General features: G+C 35.0%; 1 non-coding gene across 1 annotated transcript; it reads left to right on the top strand.

Annotated features, from left to right (window-relative positions):
• The first annotated feature begins 7,685 nt into the window (after window positions 1-7,685).
• On the top strand, window positions 7,686-7,757 carry TRNAC-ACA (transfer RNA cysteine (anticodon ACA)). Its single transcript has one exon. It is a non-coding gene; the product is annotated as a tRNA-Cys (tRNA).
• The last annotated feature ends 278 nt before the right edge of the window (window positions 7,758-8,035 follow it).

The raw sequence follows: 8,035 nt of genomic DNA, 5'->3' as shown, positions 1-8,035 counted from the left end.
TCTAGAAAGGGCCATCCTTATATGACTTTATTAAATCCAGATTTTCCTCCATACGCTTGTTCCAAAAAAAAACAATGTGCATGGTTGACATTATCAGAACTACAGCAGATGACCAACATTACAAATGATTATTTGCAAGAAACAGAAATCATTATCACATCTTCTCCAAACAGGGTTCTCTGATCTAACTGCCAACTGATGGATTCCAGTGGTCTTTATTCTTAATTGGCTTCTGCAAAGAAGAAGGCAAGCTAACAGCAAACTCAGCCCCACCCCATCAATCCTCTTCAATGACAGCCTGTAGTTTTTAGTGCTCCTCTTTCTCTTGAAATTCTATAAGAGCTCAGAAATAATTGGAAGCACTCCATAAATTTTTACTTTGAAAATACTGATTGATCTCAGTTCAACTTCTTCAAACATCCCTAGGTATTCTATTATCAGCAATTTTCAAAAAACCTCATTTTCTGATCAAAATGATACTTTTTAAATGATACTGAAGTTTCTAGAAATACAAAGAATCTGAGCTTTTTTTTTTTTTTCAATAGGAGAATCTACTCCTCAAATACATGACAATCATTAGTTATACCTTCAAATTATATGCTTATTACCCTTAACATTTTTGCAGTTGGCACTTAGTCAACAGATTCTCCTTAGAATCAAGGAATGTAAGATCTGACAGAGACTAGCAAAGCCTTGGGCAGCTGGGAAGTTCATTTATCTTTCTCTTCCATTTTCCCTCAGATTGAGTTCATAATTTCTGCCAGGAGTGGTGTGAGAGTTAATTGAGTGTTAAAATAAAGAATTACTGGAGTAACCTTTGGAGCACTGTGACATGTACCTACTAACTTCCAATTCAGCTCTTTACTTTTTAACCATCTTCCCTGAGTAAGACTTCATATATCAATTTACATAACTATGTTAATATCTATACTCATATATTAATATCTTGAACTAAATTGAGATATAGTTCTATACATTATTTTCCTGAAGAAAAAATTTAAATGAAAGTTCTCTTTATAATTTGATGCATTCAAAATGCTTTTTGTATGTATACCAACTCTTAGAACAACATAAAATAAACCAGTCAACTAAATAAATACAACCTCATCAGCTACTTTTCTGCCAAAAAAACCTCAGAATATGAAAATAATAACAAATTTAAAAATTAGTAATTATAATACATTTAAGGTTTATTTTATCCTCCTCCAGGGTATTGTTTTCTTTAATCATCTTTTTCAAAAAGTTATTAAGGTATAAATTATATATAATAAAATGCATCTATTTAAATGCTTAATTTAATAAGCTATAAAAAATATATATACACCCATGTAACCAAAACCAAAATGAAGTTATAGAATATTTCTATAACTTGAAAAGTCCCCTCACACCCTTTTGCAATAAATTACTTCTATCAGGTAATCCACTAGGCTCTTTTCTTTTTATGTTTGCTTGTATTTTTCAGGAAGTTACATAAATAAATCATCCAGTATGTAATTTTACTGTTTGGATTCCCCACTCAGTATCTTTTAGAGACTCATTCATGTTGTTGAATGCATAAGTTGTGTGTAACTTTTTGTTTCTCATTAGTATCATGTTGTATAGATATATTATATTTTCTTTATTCTTTCGTCTGTTGTTGGACATTTGAGGTGTCTCCAGTTTCTGGCTAATAGGAATAAAGTTGCTAAGAAAATTCCTGTACAAACGCTTTCATGGACATAAGATTTTATTTCTCTTGATAAATACTTAGAAGTATCATTGCTAGGTTGTAGATTAAGTGTACATTTAAGTTGGTAATATACTACTACTGTTTTCCAAAGGATATCACTTTACATTCTCAATAGCTATGCATGAACATTCTGGTCAATACATGATATTGTCAAGCTTTTAAATTAGAGCTGTTCAAATGAATGTGTGTGGCATTTCATTGTGATTTTATTTTGAATGTCTCCGTGATTTTTCATGTGCTTTTCTGCCATTCATATGTGTTTTTTCTATGAAGTGACTATTTAAATATTTTGCCTATGTTTTAAGTAGGATTTTTGTCATCTTATTATTGTTTTGATAGATATTTATATATTCTAGATGCATTCTTTTTTCATACATCTATTATATTTTTTCTAATGTGTGGCTTGAAAGTGAAAAGTGAAAGTTGCTCTTTGAGATCCCATGGATTATATGGTCAATGGAATTCTCCAGGCCAGAATACTGGGGTGGGTAGTCTTTCCCTTCTCTAGGGCATCTTCCCAACCCAGGATTGAACCCAGGTCTCCCACATTGAAGGATGATTCTTTACCAGCTGAGCCACAAGGGAAGCCCAAGAATACTGGAGTTGGTAGCCTATCCCTTCCCCAGCGGATCTTCCCAACCCAGGAATCCAACTGGGGTCTCCTGCACTGCAGGTGGATTCTTTACCAACTCAGCTATCAGGAAAGCCCTGAACTGTGGCTTACCTTTTCAATTTTTATGGAGTTTAAATACAATTTATCATTTGCTTCTTCTACGGTTTGTTCTTTCTGTGTTCTAAGAAACCTTTGCTCAGCCCAAGGTTTCAGCATTATCTCTCTTTTATTGTATTAGCTATTACATTTAGATCCATGATACATTTTAAGTTAGTATTTACATATGGTATGCTGCTGCTGCTGCTGCTAAGTCGCTTCAGTCGTGTCCGACTCTGTGCGACCCTATAGACGGCAGCCCACCAGGCTCCCCCGTCCCTGGGATTCTCCAGGCAAGAACACTGGAGTGGGTTGCCATTTCCTTCTCCAATGCATGAAAGTGGAAAGTGAAAGTGAAATCGCTCAGTCGTGTCTGACTCGTAGCGACCCCACGGACTGCAGCCTACCAGGCTCCTCAGTCCATGGGATTCTCCATGCAAGAGTACTGCAGTGAGGTGCCATTGCCTTCTCTGACATATGATATCAGGCAAAGGCAAAGGTTCATTCTTTTCTATGAAAATATGGTTATGTTAACACCATTTATTGTTTCCACACTGAGCACCTTGAAGCCTTTGTCAAAATTAATTGACCACATATATATGCATTTTCAGGTCTGCTGTATTGATTTTATGTCTATATTTATGCCAGCACCACACTATTTTTAATACTCTAACCTTATCACAGTGTTTATTACTCTAACCTTATAAGGAGTAATAAAATCAGTAGTATAAGTGCTATAACTTTGCTATTTTTCAAAACTGCTTTCCTTATTCTAGGTCCTTTATATTTCCTGTACATGTTAGAATTGGCTTGAACCCATGTAATCACAATGGGTTCACTCTCTTTAAAAGACAAATCTCTTATATTTGAAATTATTTAATAACATCCTCTTTATTAAATTGTAATAATTTATTTTAATGAATCATGGAAGTTTATATATTTTACTTTAACATGGTAAAATTATGAGATGAAATACTTCCAATTTAAATACTTTATTGTAAAAATAGGAGGAAGGGATAAAAGAGTGAAGAAAATAAAGGAAATAAAAGCAAAATAAGCATTTTTTCATATAACACTAAAGAGTTTCTATAAAAAAAATAATTAATAGATATGATTTTTTGTTTTTATTTTTAACTCTACTTGAGATGAGACATATAAACGACAGTATATTCTAAGGTACATAGAAAACAAAAATATGGAGCTAATTAAGATTTCCAAAAATGATTCCAAAGTTCACTTACTATATGATAGTTGAATAATAAGACAAAAATAAAATTTTATTTAAGACTTATATGCTGTATGAGAATGATGTAGATGTCAATAATACTCTACATATCTAATTTTAGAATAGTGCTTCCAGATTCAAATCTGTAACAAATAAACTGTTAACCTTAGGAGCCATTTTACTAAATTAAGTCTCAGTTTGTTGGGAGCCATTCTGGAATTACTGCTGGATAACAAAGTCCCGGCACCACTCAAGAAGAAACTGCAAAGCGGTTTCTCTCCTGGATCAGAACCTTTACTCCTTCTGGTTTCTATGCTTTTGTTGTGGCTAACTCTGGTTCATTCTTTGATGGCTGGAGTTGTAGGGGCTTCCATGATGAGGTCATGAGAGTCTAGGAAAAAGAAAAATGATCCCTTGCCCCAGAGAAACATTTCAAAAATGATTAAACCTACTGAGGCCCCTGACTGGTGGGTCCTTAACACTCAGCCAGGGAATAGGCCATGATCATTTGGAAAACAAGCCCTAAGCCTATTGTGACCTGGCCTCATGAGGAGATTGTTATTGATGACTGGAAAACTTGGGTCATGTATCAGGGAAAATTACAGAAACTAAGCCAATTGCCTTTTCCCCTCAGAATCTAAGCATAAATGGAAAATAAATATATGAATTGTATTGTAAATAGTTTCAAGGTAAACTGAAAAAGACTTGCCCCTGCCAGAAAGTCTTGTGGTATGTGGGTAGATGGTAAACAAACCACCGCTGACAATGGCTGTACTATGAGAAATTTTTGCCTTTAGACCCTGCTATAGTACTTATTCACCAAAGCAAGACGCTGTATTCGCTGTAGTAGCAGGCTGTACAGAATAAGTAGATGGAATAATATGATTCATAGACTATGTTTTAGTAAAATCAAAATAGGTTTCGGGGTAAACATGTAACCAAAATGTGACAAAGGATTAGGAAAAAACTTTTAACACATCTTAGAATCAGGGGATGTTGATCTGAACGGAAAAATATTGTAAGAGTCATTACGTAGAAGAACATGTGCTATATAAGTAGAAACTAAAAGCAATAAAGATTTTGTCCTTGGACCAATGGTCCTTGGGCCATCAAAAACTCTCTGTCTCCTTTCTTTCCTTTCACCAATGCTGTTCATTCCTTGGGTAACCCTGGACCAGCTGGAGCGGAACTCCGGCATCAGTTCTACAGCAATAAAATAGGGCATGATAGTGGAGTACAATATAATACTTAAAATTCTGAATAGCTTTGAAAATATAAAGAAAAATTGCTATAAAGTTCACACTAGCTCAATTGTCCTAGGTTCTTCAATCATAGTGTTATATTTTGCCTTCCCATGAAATCCTAAAGTCTAAACAAGTATTTATTAACTGAGTAATCTATATGGCTGACACTGTCAGAGCCATGAAACAATCAAAAACAAAGCGAATAGCATTTTCTGCTCTTGATATTCTGATATAACCCTTAGAAAAATAAGGAAAGAAAATCCAGAATAAGAGACACAGATGCATAGAACAGTCTTATGGACTCTGAGGGAGAAGGTGAGGGTGGGACGTTCTGGGACAATAGCATTGAAACATGTATATTATCATATGTGAAACAGAACACCATTCCATGTTTGATGCATGAGACAAATGCTCAGGGCTGGGGCAATGGGATGACCCAGAGGGATGGGATAGGGAGGGAGGTGGGAGGCGAGTTCAGGATGGGGAGCACATGTAAACCCATGGCTGATTCATGTCAATGTATGGCAAAAACTACTACAATATTGTAAAGTAATTAGCCCCCAACTAAAATAAATAAATTTATTAAAAAAATTAAATAAAATAAAATAAAAAAGAAAATCCAAATAAAAATGGCAATTGATAAAGGGCAGAGTAAATAATCAAGTTTCAAAATTAGTATCAGACAAACGTTGGAAAAGTTTGGAACAGACAAACATTGGGAGTTGAGATCATTTTCAAGCAATTTCCAAACCATCAATTGCTACGTGTTGCTCTTGCCTTTTCACCTGCTCCTTAACCATGGCTAGCTGGCCTTTCAGTCTTTCTGACTTTATTCTCAATGCCATTTTACTTAGCCTGTCTAGTTTCATCTTATAAAATCTGTTGAGAAGTCAACATACTTGCAAATTATACTGTCACCCTGGTAACTTGTATAAGTATCTCAACATAAAGCAAATTATGCCCTTCTTTCTGGAATTTATCAAATACATGAATATATATCTATGTTCCAACCTACAAGCAGAGTTGAAGAAATGAGTCTCTTCTGGGGGATATTTATAAAAATGTGAATGCACAAATATGTGAATTTATAATATCTTCATTTTCCTTTGTCTGACTCACATAGTTATTTGACTTTGAAAAGCATATTAGTAAAGATGATGAATTAACAGGAAAAGACTTATCAAATAAGCATTTCCTCCAAACTAGTTGAAAACTCTGAGATTCACCTAACAAGAACATTAATTTGTTCTATTCTGACTTTGCCATCATTGTTAATGATGCTACCATGTTCTAAGATCTGCTGCAAAGTGGGATATATTTTTAAAATAACTGTGTTCTCAAAGTGGAATACATTCTCATATTTATGAACTAACTTATGTTCATATAGGTGGTGCAGGAAGAAATAGTAATGATCACATAGTATCCCTCACTTTTTAAATCTACTTTAAAATAATTGTTTTAAATAAACAAAAACAAGGTAATAAATCATATGAATATTATAGAAGTGAGATGAGCATAAGTGAGATAGTGACATTATCTTAAAGAACTTGAAGCTGAAACTATCCTCTAAACAAAATTCTACAGAGACAGTATGATTAAACATGTTTGGAATGAATTAAAAAAATATAGGGCAGATAAAGAGATGATCAGTATTTGTGGGATGGAAAGAAAATGTGAATCCCTAATCCAAGTATCAAGATATCCCAAATTTTATATCAGGTAAGCAGGGTTGAGCTGCATTTTTAATATTTTGAAACCTTACCCACTATATTGCATTCTACCTAAAGAAAACTTAAATAAACACCAAGAAAGCAAAGAGCATGAAAGTTAGAAAAAGTAAGCCCAACAAGGTGATATGGTTTATCTGGCATCCTTCAGATTGAGACACTAACTTTGAGAAACCCACAGAATCATTGGAAATAACACCTTTGTTTACAAAAAGGAATATATAATCAAGTGTCACTGTAGTCCAAATGAAAAGTCTGTCATGATATTTCACCTTACTTTACTTCCATTTTCATTTCTAAGCAACATTCCATTTATAACTTGATGATAATGAAAGCTGTGACCTAACTAGGCAGTTTGAACATTGCAGTTAACGAAAATAATATTCTCCATTGTCAGTTAATATATTGACCTTGCTTATTCTCTAGGATACTTTGAATTTAGTTAATGTGAGTTGGATTTTCATACTGTTCTACAGGACTGGAAAAGGTCAGTTTTCATTCCAATCCAAAAGAAGGGCGATGCCAAAGAATGTTCACTGCTGCACGATTGTGCTCATCTCACACGCTAGCAAAGTAATGCTCAAAATTCTCCAAGCCACGCTTCAATAGTATGTGAACCAAGAAATTCCAGATGTTCAATCTGGATTTAGAAAAGGCAGAGGAAACAGAGATCAAATCACCAACATTCATTGGATCATAGGAAAGGCAAGAGAATTCCAGAAAAATATCTACTTCTGCTTTATTGATTACGCCAAAGCCTTTGACTGTGTAGATCACAACAAACTATGGAAAATCCTTCAAGAGATGGGAATATCAGATGACCTGACCTGCCTCCTGAGAAATCTCTATGCTGGTAAAGAAGCAACAGTTAAAACTGGACATGGAGCAACAAACTGGTTCCAAATTGGGAAAGGGGTACTTCAAGGTTGTATATTGCCACCCTACTTATTTAACTTATATGCAGAGTAGATTATGAGAAATGCTGTACTGGATGAAGCAGAAGCTGGAATCAAGAGTGCCAGGAGAAATATCAATAACCTCAGATATGACTTCCCTGGTGGCTCAGTTGGTAGAGCATCTGCCTACAATGTGGGAGACCCAGGTTCGATTCCTGGGTCGGGAAGATTTCCTGGAGAAAGAAATGGCAACCCATTCCAGTACCCTTTGCCTGGAAAATCCCATGGGCGGAGGAGCCTGGTCGGTTACAGTCCATGGGGTCGTGAAGAGTTGGGCACAACTGAGCGACTTCACTTTTCACGTTCAGATATGCAGATGACACCACCCTTATGGCAGAAAATGAAGAGGAACTAAAGAGCTTCTTAATGAAAGTGAAAGAGGGGAGTGAAAGAGCTGGCTTAAAACTCATCTTTCAAAAAATTAAGATCATGGCATCCTGTTCCA

This window comes from Giraffa tippelskirchi, chromosome 2 (assembly GCF_054371585.1).
Source record: "Giraffa tippelskirchi isolate mGirTip1 chromosome 2, T2T-mGirTip1v1.2.pri, whole genome shotgun sequence".
NCBI classification, from domain to species: domain Eukaryota; kingdom Metazoa; phylum Chordata; class Mammalia; order Artiodactyla; family Giraffidae; genus Giraffa; species Giraffa tippelskirchi.
Note: the sequence above shows the minus strand (reverse complement) of the source record. Positions and strands in the feature narration are given on the sequence as shown.